This window comes from Triticum dicoccoides, chromosome 3B (assembly GCF_002162155.2).
Source record: "Triticum dicoccoides isolate Atlit2015 ecotype Zavitan chromosome 3B, WEW_v2.0, whole genome shotgun sequence".
Lineage (NCBI taxonomy): Eukaryota > Viridiplantae > Streptophyta > Magnoliopsida > Poales > Poaceae > Triticum > Triticum dicoccoides.
Genome location: NC_041385.1, coordinates 231,534,639 through 231,559,470, shown reverse-complemented (window position 1 = coordinate 231,559,470; position 24,832 = coordinate 231,534,639).

Below are 24,832 nucleotides of genomic sequence, written 5' to 3'. Positions count from 1 at the left end.
ATCCCGTATACAATTCCCTTTGTCGATTGGTACGTTACTTGCCCGAGACTCGATCGTCGGTATCCCAATACCTCGTTCAATCTCGTTACCGGCAAGTCACTTTACTCGTACCGTAATGCATGATCCCGTGACCAGACAATTGGTCACATTGAGCTCATTATGATGATGCATTACCGAGTGGGCCCAGAGATACCTCTCCGTCATACGGAGTGACAAATCCCAGTCTTGATTCATGCCAACCCAACAGACACTTTCGGAGATACCCGTAGTGCACCTTTATAGTCACCCAGTTACGTTGTGACGTTTGGCACACCCAAAGCACTCCTACGGTATCCGGGAGTTGCACAATCTCATGGTCTAAGGAAATGATACTTGACATTTGGAAAAGCTCTAGCGAAACGAACTACACGATCTTTGTGCTATGCTTATGATTGGATCTTGTCCATCACATCATTCTCCTAATGATGTGATCCCGTTATCAATGGCATCCAATGTCCATAGTCAGGAAACCATGACTATCTGTTGATCAACGAGCTAGTCAACTAGAGGCTCACTAGGGACTTGTTGTGGTCTATGTATTCACACATGTATTACGATTTCCGGATAATACAATTATAGCATGAACAATAGACAATTATCATGAACAAAGAAATATAATAATAACCATTTTATTATTGCCTCTAGGGCATATTTCCAACACAAGCCTCTCTGGCCAGATCAGATCTGACTGGAGGGCAACCACGCCCGTAGCTGACAACATCTCCATTGCTTATTTATCATTAAGAACTATGATAAGGAAATACGAGTATCGATGCCAAAAAAATCAGTAAAAAAGGAAGTATATTCCAAGGTCGTCCACATAGGAGTTAGCGGCAACATCTCCATAATCCTAGTACAAACTCTATCGATATGGACCACAATCTATTGGCACGGGTTTGGGCACGGGACAACCCGCGCCATGGCCTCATGGGCTTCCCTTGCCGTGGCCGACAACGTGTTGGCCCCTTAGACGCCCCCTCCTGCCAAATGCTTGGCCCCTGTTCCTCAGAGGAGCATGGGGTGCAAAAATGAGGTGGGCAAGGATGGCAAGCAATGTTGCCGCCGCACAACCTTTGTTGTATGACGTCCCCAACCTTGGCATTGGCTACCCATCCCATTCCCGTTTGACTGTATGTGACGGATTGCAGAGATCCCTTTAGGTGCTCTCGATGCCTTGAGAATGGTCACCTGGCGCTTACTGCTGCAACGCCTAATGCCCGCTCAGCTCCCTTGCAAGCCCGCTATGACACCACTGTCCTGCTTTGTTGATGACGATGATCAAGCTCGAGCTACGATGGAAGCCAATCTTCCCTTCAAGGCGATTCATCGTGATTCTTTTTGGGTGTCAGTCATTTCCACTCCTCCCAACTTGGCAACCTCGAGCGAGGGGGGGGGGTGGAGTCTCTCCTTGCCACGCAAGCCAAGTTATTATGTTGTGAGCTACGAGGGATGTCTTCCTTTTAGTTGAAGGAGGCGGTCTAGCCTTTGCACGATGTCACTAAGTTCATGCAAGGGTCGCTCTACTAGTTGGGAGCCTTCTAGAGCATGTTAAGGTTGCTCTTAGCAGGCTCTCTCTTGTGTTGGTGGCTACGAAAACCTCTCATGTGTTACCTCATTTCCCTGAGCTTGATGTTGGTTTAGAGGGGTACGGGGCTCTACGGCTGCTTCTACCCTCGGCATAGGGCTAATTTTTCATTGCTGCCTACTTTGCTTGTTGTGATACATGCCTCTATGGGGGCCAGGGCACTATCATGGTCGTGGTTCTGATGCTGCATCTCATGCAATAACCATAGGTCATGTGTTAGGGACGCCCCCTAGAGTCCACCCAGACATCTGCAGATGAGGAGAGTGTAGCTCCTGATGTTGCTATGAGGCACTCACCCGAGTCCATCTGGCATGTGGTTCCTATGGGGGATGATATTGTATGGCCGGAGTGCTGGTACCTAACCTCGATGACATGTTTTCCATGAAGCTTTGTGAATTTCTACGAACTTTGATTATGCAAAATCAAAGACGGTTAGATCTCTCTCTTAAAGGTAAAGGCATGGAGGTAAAAATGGAAGGAGGGTGGTGCTCACCCTCAAACTGACATCTGTAGGAAGAAATCAAGCAAGTGAAAGGCAAGAACGGTGGTGATAATGGGGAGATGCATGTGGTTTCATATGCGACTTTCTAGGATGTGCTCTTCTCATGTTGCAGCGAGTCAATGAGGTTTCATTGGTGATGTTGTGACCCAAGGGTTGGGGGATTGCAGTAGTACCATGTTGAGCGTGTATGTCGGTCTGCCTTTGTGGTCTTGTGGATCTATAGCTTGGAGTAGTCCGCATGGGTCAAAACGTTAATATTTGTTTTGGCGAGTTTTTCACAAATTTATTAGGAAACTCTCATCTCCTTAATTAATTGATGAGGGAAATATTTTTTCCCGTTTCAAAAATAAATCACGAGCTGAGTGACATGTGACATAACAAGGTGTTCAAGACCTAAGACAAGGACTTCAAAAAGGAACCGCCAACCGCACACTGATGTTGGTTGGTCCATTCAAAAGCAAAGTTAGGGGTCATGGAAGAACTTCGAGCCTACACCTTCGACAAGGAAATAACGCGTGGACATAAAAGTTGCCTAAACTATCCGGCTAAATCATGGTTCCCCAGATAGAATAAAACCTCAGTGTCAATTACCAATATCATCATCCACATTTATGTTGACCTTCCCACACATAACTAGACGCACAAACCACCTTCATGTTGATGGTTGCCATCCATGCCCGAACAACACCTAACAACCTCCACCATAGGATACACTGCTTGGACTCCATGACATACTTGGGTCCAGATTTGGTCTGTGGGAGATCCACATAGGTACTATAGAGTCGCAGCTCCATGCACCCACCACAGTGCATCTTCTTGAGCACTTCCATGTCATTGTGGCACCTACTTGGGGCCAATCCATATGACCAAGCTATCACAAGCTAAATGCTATTGGACCCCCTTGTACGCCTCCCAAGCTCAACATTTGCGGTCAGATGCAACATGTCGTCGCTTGAGAAGTGTCACTCGACTGCCTCCACCTTAAGAAATATCTATGGCCCCCTTCACCGGTACTTCGCCTCACAGAATCCTCAAGAGGATGAGATAAGAGGGATTGAAGGGGGAGGGGCATGAAATCGCACTAGCCCCTGTCCACCCCCTAATATCCAGGATGTGGCAACATGAGGGTCCTTTCATTGGGCTCATTCTAGCTAATCGATAGTGTGTTCTTGGGCTAGCTACACCATTGAATGTAGATATTTCAGAGTTGTTGTTTTTTGTACGGGAGAAAATCGACTCTTAATCAGGTGGGTTCTCGAGTGTTCACATGTAGCATAAAAGCCAGAGCATCGAAAGATAGAAATAATACTTACATAAAGAGAAAGTTGAAACAAATCAAAAAAGGATTAAAGAAGAAGAAGCCCATGATGGAGAGGAAAGGCCACTAAGCTCATGGACCACATCCATCATGTACCAAAGTCACCCTTGACAAAGTGTATGGAACAAATAAGACTATTATCAATGCCCTCTTTCTCAAGTCAAATTACAACCCAATAGTGGGGGGTTTCGTTGGAGCATCAACCTTCGCAGATTTGGCAAGTAGTGAGGGATGTGATGGCTTGAAGTTGGGATTAATCTGAAGGATCATTATAGGTGCATAGAAGAATGCGTTCAACAATACAAGGTTGTCGAGATATGGCTCAATGAAACCTATCGCCAGTTTAAGGACAACTTGCCTCTAATGGGTAGTGAGTTCACAAATACGCCTTTGGCATCTTGGAACAGAACGAAGATGTAGCAAAGTTTTGTCCTAATGGACATAGAGGCGATTGAAAAGATCCTAGAGAGCATGTGATAATAGGAGGACTTCTAGGCCTGGCAATCGAGAAGACAAGCATTTTTACGGTCGCTCGACATATAATCCTCTAGTAAAAACAAAGTGGGAGGCCTAGATTGGTTGGAGGGTCGGCCAACTTCATCTAATAGTCACGAGAGGAAACCCAGTGGAGCTCGATCTTGTAGATGCAACTACCATTTAATGTTTGTGTATTTATTTGGAGACTTGCTAAGTTGTTCTTGTTGTTCAGGGATCAATCGTACCATATGAAAGGGCCCCAACGAGTACATGTGCAATTTGTGACAATGAGAATTCATAGTCTCGCTCCCTTCTTGAAAATGCACCATGGCAAGGTGAGTCGGGGCACTTGCCAACAAAGCAATGACATGTTACATGCCTATTTTTCAAGAATCCAGAGCAAAGAACTGGTTATTCAATTTTGTCAAGAAACTACATCTGATGAGGTCACATGATTGTAGTAACCATGTGGCTGATCTGGAATGTTCGGCACAAGGCTATACACGAGGACATATTCCAGAGTCTGATGGGGACACCTAGTTTCATTAAGCGGTTCATGAGGTTGGAGCAAAAGAACATGGTTATGTGCACAATAACAGAACAAGCCTGGATACCACCATCTATTTGTCCTTATGAAGATCAATATTGACGTCATCATTAGAAAAAGTCGTGAGTGTGGAGCGACTTCAAGGTTGCTGGTGAAGGGAGCAACATGTTTGTCCGAGCACTAGCAAATGACCTTGCCTGGGCAGGGCGATCTGAGTGTCCTAGCGGCCTTCACTTACCGGTAAGCACTGACATTGGCCAACAATCTAGTGGTGGAGAGTTATCAGCTTTGGTGATCAACATGCTACACCAAAAAACATGAAGCCATCATATGTTGTGGTGGTAGAAGAGATCAAGGCAACTAGTAGGAGCTTCCACTACTTCAGATGCTCACAACATTGACCGAGTGATGGCCTGCAAGACACATGGTAGTGCAACACCTTAGTGTATGTATATCAATAGTAATTGTCCTAAAGAAGAGCGGAGGAGAGTATTTATGAGTGGTGTTTCGATCACACATGAGTTATCACAGGTCTCATATGAAGTAACTACACGAGATTCTTATAGAGCTATTAGTGTCCTTTGGAACAAATATCTAGAGTAGTAAAACAGATTGACTGAAGCAACATGAATTATAATGACTTTAAAAGTAAAGAACACAAATTAAACAACTGAAAATAAAGGTGATTTCCTGTAGTAGAAAGGTTAGGCATGGAGAGAATCCAGATCATGGTTTACATCAAGTGTGCTAGTGAGATGGTAATAACAATTACCTTGCATTGTGAGTCTAGTATACTATTTGCTTGTTCAATAGGCGGATTCCCCTTTGGTTGTAGAACACCTCCACTCAGAGTTACATTCTACTCTATGATCACGCTTCGAGGTTGACACATCTCCTCCACTTAGAGTTACATTCTACTCAACTGTCATGTTTCTCTATGAAAATGCGTCCACAACCAACCTCTTGGCTTGCTTCTATCTATAGCGACATGTCCATGGTCTGCCTCTTGCATGGCTGCAGAGGCTTCTGCTATTGTGGCATTTGTGGCTACTTGTGGTGGCGCAGAAAGCTACATCCATCAAGGATCCACCCCAGATCCTCCAAGCGGCGACGCGTGTCCATCAGATCTGGCATGTTCCTGGCCTGCTTTTGCATGTGATGGCACAAACTGGCCAGTTCGGCGTGCTTCCGCCAAGTTCTTGGCGCTCTATTGCCAGCGGCTTCGGCGCTGCTTACCGGTACCAACGAGATGGTGGGCCAGGGGCCATGGGTGCTACGGCCTCGCGGGCTATGGTGTGACTCGGATCCGGTCATGTCGGACCCTAGGGCTACAAGCCTTGGCAGGGTTCTCTCCAGTGAGGTGGCAGTCAACGTTGGTTTGCTCCGTGTTAGTGTTGGTTCTTATCGTGAGCACTATGGCCTGCGGCGGCGGCCTCGCTATGCATTGCAGTGGCCACCAAAAGGTCTTCATGAGGGTTTCTCTCTTCAGATCCGATGGTTGCCTTCGATGATGAGATGCAACCTATGGACACCGGCTTGACGCAGTATGCTTGTGCGGCGACAATAGTCAGTTTTCTATTCCACCACAGGTAGCTATTGGGATCATGAAAAAATGGTGGCAACAACACATGATTGACATCAATGGTCATACTTCTCAAGTTCCTCGTCTTGGGCCCCAGGGTGAAAACCTAGGTTTGACCCGAGTTGGTTATACCAGGCAATAGCGACGTTTTTGGTGTCGTTGCCTTGTACTCAACCGCCACCGTCACTGGATCCAACCATCAAAGTTAGATTCTAAGTTTTCACCATGAAGAACCATTCCGAGCATATTCTAGATTTGTTTGGCCACATCCATGCTGGACAACTAGAATTGTTTCGCCTAAACTTTGGTGAGATAATTTTTACCTAAGGTTCATGAGGCAGTAAGGATACAACAGTATAGACCTATCTGCCTCCCTAATGTTCGTTTTACAATCTTCACAAAAGTTGTGATGATTAGGCTAAACTCGGTGGTTAACCATGTGGTTCACCCTTCCTAGACTACTTTCCTGCAAGGTAGAAACATCCTAGATGGGGTTGTAATCCTTTGTGAAACAGTTCACGAACAACATCCGAAGAAGTTGAATGGGGTAGTCCTAAAAATTGTTGTTGAGAAAGCTTATAATAAAGTCAAGTGGTCTTTTCTTCAATAGACTATCAGAATGAAAGGACTCTTTGTATAGTGGTGGCCCATAGCTTCATTTCTGGAGGTAGTGTGGCCATTAAAGTCAATGATAACGTTGGCCGCTACTTCCAAACGAAGAAAGGGTCAAGGCAAGGTGACTCATTATAGCCCATGCTATTTAATATAGTGGCTGCTATGTTAGCCATCATGATCGAGCATGCAAAGGTTGATGGTCAAATTGATGGGGCTAGTTAATCATCTTGTTGATGGTGGAGTTTCTATCCTTTAATATCCTGACGATATGATTCTCTTTATGGATCATGACCTAGAGAAAACGAGGAACTGAAATTATTTTTATCATCCTTCGAGCACCTCTCAGGTCTTAAGATAAACTTCCATAAAAGTGAATTATTTGTTTTGGTGTGGCCCAAGACGAGGCCCACCTGTATGCTGGCTGCTAATTAGGCCAGTTTCTGATCAGTTATTTGGGGATACAGATACATTATCAGAGACTCACAAATGCTGAATGGAAACAAGTCAAGGAGAGACTACAAAAAATGTTACGCAGTTGGAAAGGTAAACTACTATCCCTGGGTGGAAAAGATTGGTCCTCATAAATTCAGTGCTAAGTAATATTGTACTATTTATGATTGCCTTCTTCCAGCTGCCTAAAGGAGTCTCACATAGATTGGATTATTTCGGATCAAGATTCTTTTGGCAAGGAGATAATGAAAAAAGAAATATGGACTGGCTAAATGGAGTATGTTTTGTTGTCCCAAATACAAAAGAGGGCTCGGTAATCATGACCTTGAAGTTAAAATACTGCCCTCCTTGTCAAATGGCTATTTAAACTACTGGCAAAAAATGGTGTATGGTAAACCCTCCCAAGGAGAAAATAGGTGGTCTCAAAGGTAGTGTCCCAAGTATATTTGTCTGGGGACTCACACTTTTGGGTTCGTCTAATGGCTACAAAGAAATACTTCTTCCACTATGGATCATTCGCTATTAAAGACGGATCAGAAATTAGATTCTGGGAGGATAAGTGGCTAGGCGATGCTACACCCCGAGAACAATATCTGGCTCTATACAATATTGTGTGTCACAAGGATGATACTGTCGCCACGGTTGCCGAATCCTTTTCCCCGAATGTGATGTACATAAGAGATTTAATTGGTCCTAAACTTGAATCATCGAACACTTTGTTACTGAGACTATCCATGATACAACTGTCACAAGGAGCTAATGAATTTTGTTGGAACCTACACGTGAATGGTAAAATCACGGTGGACTCTATGTATAGTGCTCTGATCCAGTCAGAGGTGCCAGCTGATAATAACAAGATTTGGAAGATGAAGATACCACTTAAGAATAAAATATTTGGGTGGTATCTTCGTCGAGGAGTCATTCTTACCAAAGATAACCTTATTAAGAGGAATCGGAATGGAAGTACGCAATGTGTATTTTGTCATCATGAGAAAACAATAAAACACTTGTTTTCCAATACAAATTGGGTCGTTCGATATGGCCAGTCATGCAAGTAGCTTCTAGCTTGTATCCTCCATGTAGTGTTGCTAATACATTTGGCAACTGGTTACATGGGATAGATTACATGTTTAGAATTCTTTTCAGGGTGGGAGCGCTTGCCATTATTTGGTCACTTTGGCTATGTATAAATGTTAAGGTTTTTAACGATAAAAGTACTTCTCTTATGCAGGTTATCTACATATATACCGGTACGCTCCATTTATAGTCATCTCTAGTGTGGAGAATCGAGACCTGTTTATGAAGGTGTGTACTGATGACCCACAAGTATAGGGGATCTTATCGTAGTCCTTTTGATAAGTAAGAGTGTCGAAGCCAACAAGGAGCAGAAGGAAATGATAAGCAGTTCTCAGTAAGGTATTCTCTGCCAGCACCGAAATTATTGGTAACAGATAGTTTTGTGATAAGGTAATTCGTAACGGGTAGCAAGTAACAAGAGTAAACAAGGTGCAGCAAGGTGGCCCAATCCTTTTTTTAGCAAAGGACAAGCCTGGACAAACTCTTATATAAAGGAAAACGCTCCCGAGGACACATAGGAATTATCGTCAAGCTAGTTTTCATCACGCTCATATGATTCACATTCGTTACTTTGATAATTTGATGTGGGTGGACCGATGCTTGGGTGCTGCCCTTCCTTGGACAAGCCTCCCACTTATGATTAACTACTCTCGCAAGCATCCGCAACTACGAAAGAAGAATTAAGATAAACCTAACTATAGCATGAAACATATGGATCCAAATCAGCCCCTTACGAAGCAACGCATAAACTAGGGTTTAAGCTTCTGTCACTCTAGCAACCCATCATCTACTTATTAATTCCCAATGCCTTCCTCTAGGCCCAAAAAATGGTGAAGTGTCATGTAGTCGACGTTCACATAACACCACTAGAGGAAAGACAACATACATCTCATCAAATATCGAAAGAATACCAAATTCACATGACTACTAATAGTAAGACTTCTCCCATGTCCTCAGGAACAAACGTAAATACTCACAAATCATATTCATGTTCATAATCAGAGGGGTATTGATATGCATAAAGGATTTGAACATATGATCTTCCACCAAATAAACCAACTAGCATCAACTACAAGGAGTAATCAACACTACTAGCAACCCACAGGTACCAATATGAGGTTTTGAGACAAAGATCGGATACAAGAGATGAACTAGGGTTTGAGAGGAGATGGTGCTGGTGAAGATGTTGATGGAGATTGACCCCCTCCCGATGAGACGATCGATGGTGATGACGATGGTGACTATTTCCCCCTCCCAGAGGGATGTTTCCCCGGTAGAGAACAGCTCCGTCGGAGCCCTAGATTCGTTCTGCCAAGGTTCCGCCTCGAGACGGCGGCGCTTCATCCCCGAAAGCTTCCTTCTGATTTTTTTCAGGATGAAAGACTTCATATAGCAGAAGATGGGCATCGAAGGCCTGCCAAGTGGCCCACAAGGTAGGGGCGCGCCTAGGGGTTAGGGCGCGCCCCCACCCTCGTGGCCAGGGTGTGGGTCCCCTCTGGTTGATTCTTTCGCCAGTATTTTTTATTAATTCCAAAACGTGCCTCCGTGCAGTTTTAGGACTTTTGGAGTTGTGCAGAATAGGTCTCTCATATTTGCTCCTTTTCCAGCCCAGAATTCCAGCTGCCGGCATTCTCCCTCTTCATGTAAACCTTGTAAAATAAGAGAGAAAAGGCATAAGTATTGTGACATAATGTGTAGCCCATAATGCAATAAATATCGATATAAAAGCATGATGCAAAATGGACATATCAACTCCCCCAAGCTTAGACCTCGCTTGTCCTCAAGCTGAAGCCGATAATGAAAAATATGTCCACATGTTTAGAGATAGAGGTGTCGATAAAATAAAATACGAACATGAGGGCATCATGATCATTCTTATAACAGCAACATATATCAGTATTGTCATGTAATTTCTTATGCTAAAGTAACAATCTATTCACAATGTCAAGTATGAATCAGAAACTTCATTGAAAACTAACAAACTATGGTCTCGGTCATTTAAGCAATTGCAATTTATCATAACATCGGAAAGAGTCAATATAAGAGCTTTTCAGCAAGTCCACATACTCAACTATCATTTAGTCTTTCACAATTGCTAACACTCACGCAATACTTATGGGTATGGAGTTTTAATCGGACAAAGAGAAAGATAGCGGCTTATAATGCTGCCTTCCAACCTTTTACCTCAAGGGTAATGTCAACAATAATAGTTCATGATGACTTACATCCAATTGGATATATGTATCAGGATCCTTCCAACACAATGAGCTTGCCAAAGGATAAAGTGTAAAAAGGAAAGGTGAAGATCACCGTGACTCTTGCATGGTACATAAGGCAAAAATAAAAGATAGGCCCTTCACAGAGGGAAGCAGAGGTTGTCATGTGCTTTTAGGGTTGGATGCACAAAATCTTAATGTGAAAGAACTTCACTTTATATTGCCACTTGTGATATGGACCTTTATTATGCAGTCCGTCGCTTTTATTTCTTCCACATCACAAGATCGTATAAAGCTTATTTTCTCCACAGTAATAAATCATACATATTTAAGGAGCAATTTTTATTGCTTGCAACAATGACAATTTACTTGAAGGATCTTACTCAATCCATGGGTAGATATGGTGGACTCTCATGGCAAAACTGGGTCTAAGGATATTTGGAAGCACAAGTAGTATCTCTACTTGGTAAAAAGAATTTGGCTAGCATGAGGGGGAAGGGCAATCTCCACATGTTGGATGATCCATGACAATATACTTTATTTCGGATATAAGAAAACATAACCCATTACGTTGTCTTCCTTGTCCAACATCAACTTTTTAGCATGTCATATTTTAATGAGTGCTCACAATCATAAAAGTTGTCCAAGATAGTATATTTATATGTGAGAACCTCTCTTTCTTTATTACTTCCTCTTAATTGCAACGATGACCAAAACTATGTTTGTCAACTCTCAACAACTTGTATTCATCATACTCTTTATATGTGAAGTCATTACTCTCCATAAGATCAATATGATCTCTTTATTTCTTTTTATTCATTCCCCTTTTTTCTTTTATTCCCTCTAGATCATAGCAAGATAAACAAGCCCTCGACTCAAAACTAATCTTTATTATATATAGCTCACGGACTCGATTACATAGAAGGATCATAAAGCAAAACTCAAAACTAAATCATACTAAAACTTAATTCTACTAGATCAAGATATTACCAAAAGGATCAAACTAAAAAAACGATAAAGATAGGAGTGTGATAGTGATATGATACCGGGGCACCTCCCCCAAGCTTGGCAGTTGCCAAGGGGAGTTCCCATACCCATGTATTTATGTCCCTTTCTTTGGAGGTGGCGATGATGGAGTTGTTGATGATGTAGTCTTGTCGTCCATCTTCCAAGGCATAGGATCACCATCATAGAAGGATGATCGAGTCTCCGGGATCCTCAGATCTGCAGCCAAACTCATCCTCTTGAATCTATATTCATACTCACAGTTTTAGTTTTGCAGGTCATAGATCTGGGCTTGGAGGTGCTCGATTTTCTCGTGAAGCTTGAAGATGGCCTCCCCATGGTCTCGGCATCCAGCTTGTGGTTGTTGGTGAACTCCGCAATCATTATGTGGTTGGCATCGAGTCCATGTTCAACCATCTCCTGGTACTTGAAAACTTGTTGCTCCATTGCTTCAAGCCTTGTCTCCGTGCTTCTGGTCCTCCTTGGTCCCTCAACATCGCGGATGTGCAACACCCCCTCATGCATCTCAATGGTTTGAGGATGTTGCAGCACCTCTGCGAGGTAGGGGTTGATGACCTTCTCGAAGAACTTGTCCTTGGGGGCGCTTGAAGACGTCGTGGTGATCTAGATCTGTCAGAAAAACAGCTCGAAACAAAAACAGAGGATATTTGCGTGATACGAGGGTCAAAACCTTCGGGAGATTATATAATGAATTTTTACCGACCAAAAGAAATACCTTGCAAGAAAACAGAGTCCGGAGGGCACACGAGGTGTCCATGAGGCAGGGAGGCGCGCCCAGCGGGTAGGGTGCGCCCTCCACCCTCGTGGATGCCTCGTGTCCCTTTCGGACTACTTCTTATTTTCCTATTTTTTTAAATATTCCAAAACGGAGAAAAATTGCTATTAGAACTATTTTGGAGTCGGTTTACTTACCATACCACATACCTATTCCTTTTCAGGGTCTGAAACTTTCTAGAAAGTATCCCTTATGTATTCCTCGAGGGTTACGTTTTCAATAACATTAGTTTCATCATTTATGGGATTACTTGAGATATAATGTTTGATTCTCTGACCGTTCACCACCTTCAGGTTTGTGCCTTCGAAGTTGTTGATTTTTATGGCACCGGAATGATAGACCTCCTCGATAACGTAAGGACCTTCCCATTTAGAGAGAAGTTTTCCTGCAAAAAATCTTAAACGAGAGTTTTATAGCAAAACATAATCACCTACATTAAACTCACGCTTTTGTATCCTTTTATCATGCCATCTTTTAACCTTTTCTTTAAATAGTTTGGCATTCTCATAGGCTTGGGTTCTCCACTCATCAAGTGAGATAATGTCAAATAGCCTCTTCTCACTGGCAAGTTTGAAATCATAATTGAGCTCTTTAATGGCCCATATGCCTTATCTTCTAGTTCGAGAGGTAAATGACATGCTTTTCCATAAACCATTTTAAAAGGAGACATACCCATAGGATTTTTATATGCAGTTCTATAGGCCCATAATGCATCATCAAGTTTCTTGGACCTATTCTTTCTAGATCTATTAATAGTCTTTTGCAAAATTAATTTAATCTCTCTATTACTCAATTCTACTTCACCACTAGACTGTGGGTGGTATGGAGATGCAATTCTACGATTAACATCATATTTAGCAAGCATTTTACGAAAAGCACCATGAATAAAATGTGAACCACCATCAGTCATTAAGTATCTAGGGACTCCAAACCTCAGAAAAATAACTTCTTTAAGCATCTTAATAGAGGTGTTATAATCAACACTACTAGTTGGAATAGCTTCTACCCACTTAGTAACGTAATCAACAACAACTAAAGTATGTGTATACCCATTAGAGGAAGGAAACGGTCCCGTATAATCAAAGCCCCAAACATCAAATGGTTCAATAACAAGTGAATAATTCATAGGCATTTCTTGACGTCTACTAATATTACCAATTCTTTGACATTCATCACAAGACAAGACAAACTTACGAGCATCTTTGAAGAGAGTAGGCCAATAAAAACCAGGATGCAATACCTTATGTGCAATTCTATCTCCAGCATGGTGTCCTCCACAAGCCTCGGAGTGACACTTGCGTAGGATCTATTCCTGTTCATGCTCAGGTACACAACATCTAATAACACCATCTACTCCTTCTTTATAAAGGTGTGGGTCATCCCAAAAGTAATGCCTTAAATCATAGAAAACCTTTTTCTTTTGCTGGTATGTGAAACTAGGTAGTATAAATTTAGCAACAATGTAATTAGCATAATCAGCATACCATGGAGCAGTACGAGAAGCATTTATGACAGCTAATTTGTCGGATCACGGGTTCCGGCAAAACCTTTAAGGTTCGAACACTGGGGTGTGCACGAAGATCTCTCTCTCTCTCTCTAGCTCGCGTGCTCAATGATCTCACGGCCTAGCTCGATGAACCCTAAGAACAAGGGACACAAGAATTTATACTGGTTCGGGCCACCGATGTGGTGTAATACCCTACTCCAGAGTGGTGTGGTGGATTGCCTCTTGGGATAAGGAAGAACTAGTACAGGGGAAGAACAACCTCCTGAGGAGAGGTGCTCTTGTGCTCCATGAGCTTGTGTGGCGAGTAGAATGATTTGACCCCTCAGCTATGGTGGTGGCTAGTCCTATTTATAGAGGCCCTGGTCCTCTTCCCAAATATTGAGCGGGAAGGGATGCCACAACGGCCAAATTTGAAGGGAGACAACTAGTACAAGTTATCCTGACAAAAGGTGGTCTTCTCCTTCCAAAGGCTCTAGTGGTGATGCCGTCTTGGGCTCCACGGGGACCTCCGTCCTGTCATCCTGCTGGCCTTGGTCTCGTTGCACCGATATGGAAACATTTGCATGATGCCTCGGGACTCCTCGTATGTGCTTGCCTCTTTAGCACCAAAGAGGAAACGCGGACACTGCGCACGCTCGCGCCCACCTGGTGCCCGCCTGGCCTCGGTCGTCATGGCTTGCATCACAGGAACCTCGCGAGGTGCCCCTTGCCTTGATCTTTCCGCCCCTCACGAGCTAGCTTGACGAGGCTGCCCTGAGGAGGTCTTGTGTCGTCCGCCTCGCGAGGCTTGGCCCCTCGCGAGGGTCTTGAGTATTTGCTGGTGAAGATGGGCCGTACAGGGCCGCTGGTGGAGCCACGCCGTGGGCTGCAGGTAGGCAAGTCTAGGGACCCCCGTTCCCAGTACACCGACAGTAGCCCCTGGGCCCAAGGCGCGCTCGGACTTGGCTTCGAGGCGAAGCCAAGGGGCAAGTGTGGAGCGCCGCGGGCCCCAACAGCTTGCGGCCTCGCTTGACGCGTGGCGATTGATTGGACGTGGGCGTCTCCGCTTCCCCACGCTGCCTCAGCAACTGCCCGACTTGATGATTCCCTGCTGCATGCAGAGAAAAATCATCATTACCTGTGATCGTGGGGATCGCCGGTTGGCCTTTTTCTTCTATAAATGAGGAGGGGGGCGGAGTCCCCGTCGCTCATCTCTTCTTGCTCCGCTCGCTTCTCCTCCCTTGATTCATTGCTAGTAGCGACACCCATGGAGCCGTACGGAGGTTCTCGGCCGCAGAGAAGGGAAAAACCCCTCACGACGACCCCGGGCCACTTCCGCCAAAGAAGAGGCTGGCCCACCGCCGTGACTCATGAGGCCGGAGGTGTCGAGGCCTTGGTGCGAGCGCCCACCTCCCGGGTATCCGCTGCCTCTGTACGCCTAAGCCGAGGTCTCCGGAGGGAGAGGCGGTGAGTGGCGCCGCCCACGCCACGGCCGTGGTGACGCCCACCGTCGCCCAGGAGCCCATGCCGCGGACTCCTCGCGCGAACTCATGATGTGGGCGGCAATGCCTCCGCGCACTTGGATTCGCTTTCCGCAGTTCTTCTCTGCCGAGATGCCGCCGAGGGGGCCCCTTGAGCTTTGGCTGTAGCATGCTGATTGTGACGCCCCGGCGACTGGAGTGGAGGTTGAAGCCGCCTCCCCAGGCAAGATCTTCATGACCCGTGGCTGGGGCGAGGTTGCTCGAGTCTGCCGTGCAGAAGGCACCCTCGCCATCCATTTTTAGTACGACGGCGCCTCCACGATGCTCTTCAATGTGTTTGACGAGGAAGGCCGCCGCCTGGAGTGCTGCCTAGGAGGGGGTCGTCGGGATGGCGCAGCGGCCCATGCTGAGCCTGCCGCTGGCTTCACCAGCAGCTCCTCCAGCAGTAGCGGCAGCGCTTGGGAGTCCAGCGACTCTCCAGAGCCCTATGATACCCCGGAGACGAGCAACGACAACTACGTGCCCCCGAGCTCTCGCCGCGCCCGGAGCAAGGCCGCAATGTCTGGTCACTACCGTCGCTGATCTGGATGGGGTCGATGCCGGCCTCCCGTGGCCCACTGTTGATGATGGCGTCGGCCACGCTGGCGCGTGTAGATAGGGCTCCTAGAAACCTCCTTTTGTTCCCTGCGAGGAATCGAGATGGACCCCGCGGGGGCGTGTAAAGGGTTTGTAATGTCTTTTGTTGATATTATCCTTATTATGAAAATTTGCGGACGCATGTCCTGTTTCGGCTCGGTCTCCCCTTTCCAACCGCGTGGCAGCTTGGTGCTCTACGCCGACAGGTCCCGGTCCCCAGGCAGGCTGCAACCATCGCTGGTATGCCAGTTCGCGATGCCGTGGTGAAGGCCAGGAGGTGAGCGGCCTGAGGTCCAGTAAGAGCTCCTAAGGCGCGATGCTCAAGAGGTCCCCTTTAGCGTGCAAGCAGCCACCGAGAGGTAGGAAAGGGAGACGACGTTGCCACAACAAGGCTGCAACAAGTGAGAATCCTATGCCGTAGCTCTTGGTCGACCAGGGCACGAAACTTATCTTGGTAGTCCAGAGTCGGTTCCTTGCGCTGTGCCAGACTCGTGCGTCGACGATCACAGTGTAGATAGGCTGGGCCCGTGCGAGCCTCCCCCTCTTCTCCACGCTCTTCTATGTGCTCTACGTCCTCAGGTCCCGGCCCTCGAGCGAGCTCAGCCGCCGCTGGTATGCCAGGTCGCGATGCCGTGGTCAAGGCCAGGGGGTGAGGGCTGGAGAGCCAGTAAGAGCTCCTGAGTCGCGATGCTCAGGGCCCCCCTTTTAACTCGTAAGCAAATTACATGGGAGAAGAGGGAGCCCGCAGTACCGCCTGCTGTTGTCCTCAGGAGGTTCCTGCAGGTTAGCACGAGGAGGGACACAGATTGCCACTACAATTGCCGGTCTGCCACTAGTCGCTCCGCAAGAAGATGAAGGCACCGAGGGCCTGGTGAGGTGACGTGCGCGGGGCGTGCCACGAGTCAGAGCTCGACCACTCAGATTTGTCGGTGTTGCAGGGACGGACCCGAGCACAAGCGTCATGCCAGCGTGAGTAGCTCCCGTTGCGGGATGAGCATGGGGCAGACCGGCGACGTGCGCGGTCACGATGGGTGACAATCAAGCAGGCAATAACCATAGATAGCTTATGCATGGAAAGCGAACTAGCTTAGGTAAATGCAAGAACGGTACATGCCACTGGGTCGGACCCGAGCGGCCTGGGGATGATGCAGCCCGAGGGGCGCCCCCAGCAGAGTAAGCTAAAGACGTAAAAGGATACATGCCGCAGGGACAGGCCCACACGGCCTGGGAATGATGCAGCCCAGGGGGCGCGCTCAGCTAAATAAACTTGGAAAATGTCACCTGGTTCCGTTGTCGAAGGGATGTTGGGGTAGATGAAGATGCATGGCGAAGGGGTTGCTCCTCATGAGCCACCGGGGCCCTGAGCCTCAAGAGGCTTCTGGGGTCCAGGCGGTTCCTTGAGGACCGTCCCCATCTCCGCCAGGACCGGGTGATGCCTGGCCTCCTGGGTCGCCAGGACGCTCCGCAGGTTGCGTTGGAAGGCGGCCGCCATGCTCGGGAGGCCGCCATGCTCGCACGTCCCACACGCAAAGGCCAGAAGCGCTCTTGAGATGCGACCCTGTTGAGCCCTAGGATGTCGATGCAGACGCGTAGCCCGTCATCCTCGCCTGATGGGGAGCTGCGCCAGGTGGGCGGCGGTTGCCGCGCATGGCCCTTGCATCCTGCAGCTCCTGGGTGGTCTTGGCGAAGAACTCCTGAGCGCCACGCGCTCCTTGCCCGGTGTCTTCCTGAGGGAAATGTGCCGCAAAGCACGCCTCCACATGGTGCCCGAGCGCCTCCCTCCTGATGTTGGCCAGGTCTGAGGACCTCCAGAGGAGAGCCCCTGAGCCTTGCCTGAGGAGGGTCGCCGGGCGCGCCTTCCTATGCGAGGGAGGGAGGCACCCCAGGTGCGGGTGCTGATCCTGATGTGGCATCGCTAGAGGCGTCGCTCCCCTGAGGCCCCGTACAGAGTAGTTACTTCTTATTCTTCTTGGGGGTGGCTTTAGGAGGGTACTCGTCCTTTCTGTCAGGGTCTTTGATTGCTGCGGCTTGGAAGGCGCGCTCGAGGGAGCACACCGCATCTCTTTCTTCGCAAGGGACTGTGATGATCTCGCTGCTTCCTGGCATCTTGAGGACGTTGTAGCCGTGATGGGTTACTGCCATGAACTTGGCCAGGGCCGGATACCCGATGATGGCATTGTACGGCAGACGGATGTGAGCGACGTCAAAGTCGATGAGCTCGGTGCAGTAGTTGTCGCACTGTCCAAAGGTGATAGGGAGGCGGACCTGCCCTATCGGGGTGGTGGAGCTGTCAGTCACTCCCGAGAAGGGCTTGGTGGGCTGAAGCTGATCGTATGGCACTTGGATGCTGTCGAATGTCTCGACGGACAGGACGTTAAGCCCTGCTCCGCCGTCGATGAGGGTCTTGGTGACTTGTATGTTGCTGATGACGGGTGAGCAGAGCATCGGGAGGGCGCCAGCAGTGGCCGCGCACTTGAGCTGGTCCACCGAGCTGAAAGTGATGGCGCACTTGGACCACCTGAGCAGGCGCTTGGCCTCGAGCCTAGGAAGGGCTTTATTCACCTCGCGAGCAAACTTCTTGAAGATACGCTAAGATGCTGGGGCCTGAGCTTCGCCCAAGATGCAGGTGATAGCACACGGTTCCTGGAAGCCCCCAGCCCCCTTGTCCTGATGGTGGGTGATACGTCCATTTTGCATCATGCTTTTATATCAATATTTATTGCATTATGGGCTGTTATTACACATTATATCTCAATACTTATGGCTATTCTCTCTTATTTTATAAGGTTTACCATGAAGAGGGGGAATGCCGGTAGCTGGAATTCTGGCTGGAAAAGGAGCAAACGTTGGAAACCTATTCTGCACATCTCCAAAAGTCCTGAGACTCCACGAAACAACTTTTTGGATTTAATAAGAATTTATGAGTGAAAGAAATAGGCCAGGGGGCCCACACCCTGTCCAGGAGACAGGGGGCGCGCCCCCCCTATAGGGCGCGCCTTCCTATCTCCTGGGCCCTCTGGTGGGCCTACGGCGTCCATTTTCTGCTATATCATCACTTCTACCCTGGAAAAAATTGTGGGCAAGCTTACGGGACGAAACTCCGTCGCCACGAGGCGGAACCTTGGCGGAATCAATCTAGATCTCTGGCGGAGCTGTTCTGCCGGGGACACTTCCCTCCGGGAGGGGGAAATCATCACCAACATCATCACCAACGATCCTCTCATCGGGAGGGGGTCAATCTCCATCAACATCTTCACCAGCACCATCTCCTCTCAAAACCCTAGTTCATCTCTTGTATCCAATCTTGTATCAAAACCACAAATTGGTACATGTGGGTTGCTAGTAGTGTTGATTACTCCTTGTAGTTGATGCTAATTGGTTTACTTGGTGGAAGATCATATGTTGAGATCCTTTATGCATATTATTACTCCTCTGATTATGAACATGAATATGCTTTGTGAGTAGTTACGTTTGTTCCTAAGGACATGGGTGAAGTCTTGCTATTAGTAGTCATGTGAATTTGGTATTCGTTCGATATTTTGATGAGATGTATGTTGTCTTTTCCTCTAGTGGTGTTATGTGAATGTCGACTACATGACACTTCACCATCATTTGGGCCTAGAGGAAGGCATGGGGAAGTAATAAGTAGATGATGGGTTGCTAGAGTGACAGAAGCTTAAACCCTAGTTTATGTGTTGCTTCGTTAGGGGCTGATATGGATCCATATGTTTAATGTTGTGGTTAGCTTTACCTTAATACTCCTTTTTGTAGTTGCGCATGCTTGCAATAGGGGTTAATCATAAGTGGGATGCTTGTCCAAGTTAGGGCGGTACCCAAGTACTGGTCCACCCACATATCAAATTATCAAAGTACCGAACGCGAATCATATGAACGTGATGAAAGCTAGCCTGACGATAATTCCCAATGTGTCCTCGGGAGCTCCTTTATTATTATTAGAATTTGTCCAGGCTTATACTTTGCTACATAAAGGATTGGGCCACCTTGCTGCACTTTGTTTACTTTATTTACTTGTTACTCGTTACTAGTTATCTTATCACAAAACTATCCATTACCTACAATTTCAGTGCTTGCAGAGAAAACCTTACTGAAAACCGCTTATCATTTCCTTCTGCTCCTCGTTGGGTTCGACACTCTTACTTATCGAAAGGATTACGATAGATCCCCTACACTTGTGGGTCATCAAGACTCTTTTCTGGCGCCGTTACCGGGGAGTGTAGCGCTTTTGGTGAGTGGAACTTGGTAAGGAAACATTTATATAGTGTGCTGAAATTTTCTGTTACTTGTCACTATGGAAACTAATCCTTTGAGGGGCTTGTTTGGGGTATCTTCACCCCACCCAGAAGAGCAAAGAGTTGCTCCTCAACCTACTAAACTTTATGAAAATATTTACTTTGAGATTCCTTCGGGTATGATAGAAAAACTGCTAGCTAATCCATTTGCAGGAGACGGAACATTGCATCCCGATTTACACCTTATCTTTGTGGATTATTTAAGCTTGCAGGTATTCCCGATGATGTTGTCAAAAGGAAGGTCTTCCCTTTATCTTTGAAGGGAGATGCATTGACATGATATAGGCTATGTGATGATACGAGATCTTGGAATTATAAGCGATTGAAGTTGGAGTTTCACCAGAAGTTCTATCCTATGCATCTTGTTCAGAGTGATCGTAATTACATATATAATTTCTGGCCTCGCGAAGGAGAAAGCATCGCTCAAGCTTGGGGGAGGCTTAAGTCAATGTTATATTCATGCCCCAATCATGAGCTCTCTCGGGAAATGATTATTCAGAATTTTTATGCTCGACTTTCTGGATAATCGCAACCTGCTCGATACTTCCTGTGCTGGTTCTTATATGCTGAAGACTATTAATTTCAAATGGGACTTATTGAAAAGAATTAAATGCAACTCTGCAGATTGGGGTTCCGATGATGGTAAGGAGTCAGTGCTAACCTTTCAGAGAAAGAAGAAGAAAGATTATTGAAAACTCTGAAGAAGCATCGAGCTGTTATTGGATATACTCTAGATGATCTTAAGGGCATTAGTCCCACATTATGTCAACACAAAATTTCAGTGGAGAAAGATGCCAAACCAGTTAGAGATCCTCAAAGACGATTAAATACCAAGATGAAGGAATTGGTAAGGAAGGAGATACTAAAGCTCCTTGAGGAAGGTATTATTTATCCCGTTGCTGATAGTGAATGGGTAAGCCCTGTCCATTGTGTCCCTAAAAAGGGAGGTATTACTGTCGGGGATATACCCCACGGTATGACCCGACCGGACTTGGCGCTTCACCGATGACCCGCCGGAGGACTGGCGACTCACGGGTCTGGCGGCTCACTCGTTAGAGGACTCACGGATGACCCCGACGGCGGGTCACATAGAAGACTAGGCCCAAGGCCCAGTAGGCCGGCTCATATTATGTGGGCCGGCTTAAGACAGAAGGCATGAGGAATATTTCCTTTACGAGGAAGCAAGACCCGTACTTGTACCGACTTGTAATAGAGAATAAGTTAGTTATAATCATAATAGGACTCTACATCTAAGCCGCCCCTTCAACTTATATAAGGAGGGGTAGGGCTCCCCAAAGAGGGACAAGCAAGAAGAAACAATCTCTAGGGCTAGACACAAGGAGCCGGCTTACCGGCGGCTCCCTCATGATCATAATGAGACCTAGCCACAAAGAACATGTAGGGTTATTACCGGATGATGTTTCCCGGGGCCCGAAGCTGTCTAAATCCTTGTCTTGTGTGTTGATTGTGTTGCGTCTCTCGATTCCGCCCAACCCCTCTCAAGCTACCACATAGATGCGTTGGCCTCGCGACTAAGTCCTCACACTAAAGACATCTGCCGTGACAATTCCACGACAGTTGGCGCCAACCGTGGGGCCTGCGCACGGTGGTGTTGAGTTCTTGGAGGGATCTCTTTAGGGATCGAGAAGCTCGTGATTAATCAGATGAAAAAAAAGATGGTTTGGTGATCAGAATCATGATTAAAATTGGAGTTCACATAAGAGGCTTTCTGAGATCACGAGGTTAGGGTTCCATAGTTTGAGCCGCCAGACGCGACGAGACCGGTCGAAACCGCGTCCACGCCAGGTCCATGATCAATGAGTTAAACTGTTGTGCGTATGCGGACAAATCTGATCCGGATCCGTCAAGTTCCCCTACTCCTCGCCTCCAGACATTGGTTTCGAGCCTCGAGTGGGCCACCGGCGATGACTCGGTTTTCAATTGCCCGGTGCGGCTACTACTCTGGTCATATTACAAGGTTTCGCTCTCGCCGTTTCTTATCAATCCATCATCAAACAAAAAGTAGTACTATAATACTACTACTCTACACGTGGTGATCAAGTTTTTTTGGTCTTCAATCATTACCTATTATTGGAAACGTCAATGCAAGATTCTAGTGTGCAATAATTGAGCGAGGTGGTCAAACCCACTACGACCCGGAGGACTTGGACTCTCGCCTCGGGTCGCCGGGCGACCCCGACGTCTTTGCGGCCACGGCCTCGCCGCCGAGTTACCTCTGCCATGGTGGCCGAGCCGCCCGTTCTCGTGGTTGCGACCTTGCCTCCGCTGCTCGTCTCTGTCGTCACAGCTTTGAGTCTGTACCGATCCGCCGAGGCCGAGTCGCCTCACTCCGCCTCCGGCTTGTCTTCACCGCGCCTACAAACTGCTGCTATTCCTTGGCCTGATGACCGAAGAATACACATCAATTGACAAGTACTTCTGTACGAGTAAGCGCGTATTAGTTAAAACAAATACTAGTCATATCAAGTAAAAGGACTAGGCTGATTTACTATTCTCAATTGCCAAAGCTGATGTACGTAGACAATACATCTACATTACTGCCAAATTATCATCAGTCTGAAGAAGGAAAAGACGACAAGGATTCCAACGGGAGTCAACCACCCGGAAACGAACAGAGACACGGCTTCCGCCTGATGCACCACCACTACTGCGGCCAGATTGCCGCGGGCCTCGACCACAGCCGCGCCTGGCTTATTCCGCTGCCCCCGCGGCCGTGTCAGGCCACTTCTGCCTGTGCCGAGCTGCCAGTGCGCTTCGCCTCCTCTGAGCCGCCAGTGCGCGTTGCTGCCACCGACGACCTCGCTCCGAGCCGGCTGCTCCACCTCCCGCCGCGCTCACACCAGCTGCCATCCAGACGTTCCATTGCTTGATGGAGAAAAGAAAGGCAAAGGAGGAACGGTCATGTAGAAGCCTATGGCACTTCAATCAAGCATGGAAAGGGCAATAACAGAGGCATCGCGCATTAAAAAAATTCATCAGCGGTAGCCCACAACGTCCCGGTTGTTTACATGGTTTGCTGGCCACTGCCATCTCCACTTTCAAATACAGAAGGAGTCAGCATAATTTCTGTTTATCACTTCTCCTCAAACCTCAATATCCAAGGAGATAGCAACGGGAGTCTTACTACTCTAGTGCCAAAGTGCTATCCAACAATATCCAGCATTATTTAACACCAGTATCCACGATCATACGACAAAAAATACCAGGTGCTATCTTTTTTATATATGTTATCAGTGCATATTAAATTGTTTGATAACAATTACTTTGGTCTGTGCTATTTTTTCACAGGACTATTATTCGTTACAAAGGTGTCGCAAAGGGACGTGCGCCAATATTATTTTTTGCACTAGTGCGAACGAGAGAGTCGTCACCCCAACTACATCAACGCACGCGGTTGACTCGTCGTCCGCGCCCGCGGCCGATTTGCATGCATCTGCGCCGCTTCCAACGCGGCGGTCGGCTCGCTCGTCCGCACCGGCTTACAACGCCGCAGCCGACTCATTTACTGTCCGGACGAGTCAGGTGGTATCCATGTAAATTATATTTTATTGGCACATGTTGTTTTTGTCAAAGAACAAGTTTATCTTTGCCTTAGTCTGCAATATTGTTTATGCAGGGCAATTATTTATGACAAAGATAGATATTATACCGCGGAGATGGAGGTACGCCAACATCTTTTAGCACAGGTGGTCATCGTTACTCAACGGACTCCCGCACCGGCTTACAACACCGTGGCCGTCTCTCGCGACCACGCCGGCTTACAGCAAGGAGGACAACTTGCCCATCCGCACCGGCTTACAACGCCACGGCCGGTTCATCTGTCTATGCCGCCTCTGATGTTACGGTCGTCTTTACCGTCAGTCTCTCGCAGCCTGGTCAATATCGACACACCGAGCCGCATTTGTCTGGATGAGCTGTTTATTGAGTATGAGCAAGTCACTACTTGGGTAGCCCGGTTTTCTTCCAGCAAATTAGAGGCAAATCATCATATATTATCAGCCGCTGTCTGCACTGGATGGTTCAATGGGCAAGTGCACAAGTCGCCGCCACTACAGTTTGGTTAACTTCAAACAGCCAGTTGGAAGGGGCCATTGGCCGAGTTGCTGACATAGCTCATATGGTATCATTTATAACCCGCCGCAGTCACCTCGACCTTCTGTGGATTCACATCGCGCTATCAATGCCAATGATGTATACCTTCTGTTATGGTCAAATATGGAGAATCTCAAGCCAACTCCTCGAGTCGTCTTGAGACTTGGGGGCTACAATGGTATGACTCGGCAAAATTAGCCGGTTCCAATGAATTCAAGAACTCCGGATCATTGAAGGGAAAAATAACCCGGGCCCCGGAGATTACTGCTAGATCGAAGAAAATTTAAAAGCCGTCAGAAGATTTACGGCTCAAAATAGGGACTCTGGTTTAAAATCCGGTTCAAGGGACATCTTTCTCCCACAAAGCACTGAAGCTCTCAAATCCGGTTCAAAAGCCGGCCCAGGGTAAATTTGTCCCTCACAAATTTTTGAAATTCTCAAATCCGGTTCAAAATCTGGCTCAAGGTAAATTTATCCCTCACAAATTTCTGAAGCTTTCAAATCTGGTTTAAAGTTCCGGTCCAAAAAGAATTAATCTCTCGCAAGTTCGAGTTCTAAGAAAAATTAAAGGTTGCCAAAAAGAACTTGCTGCCATGA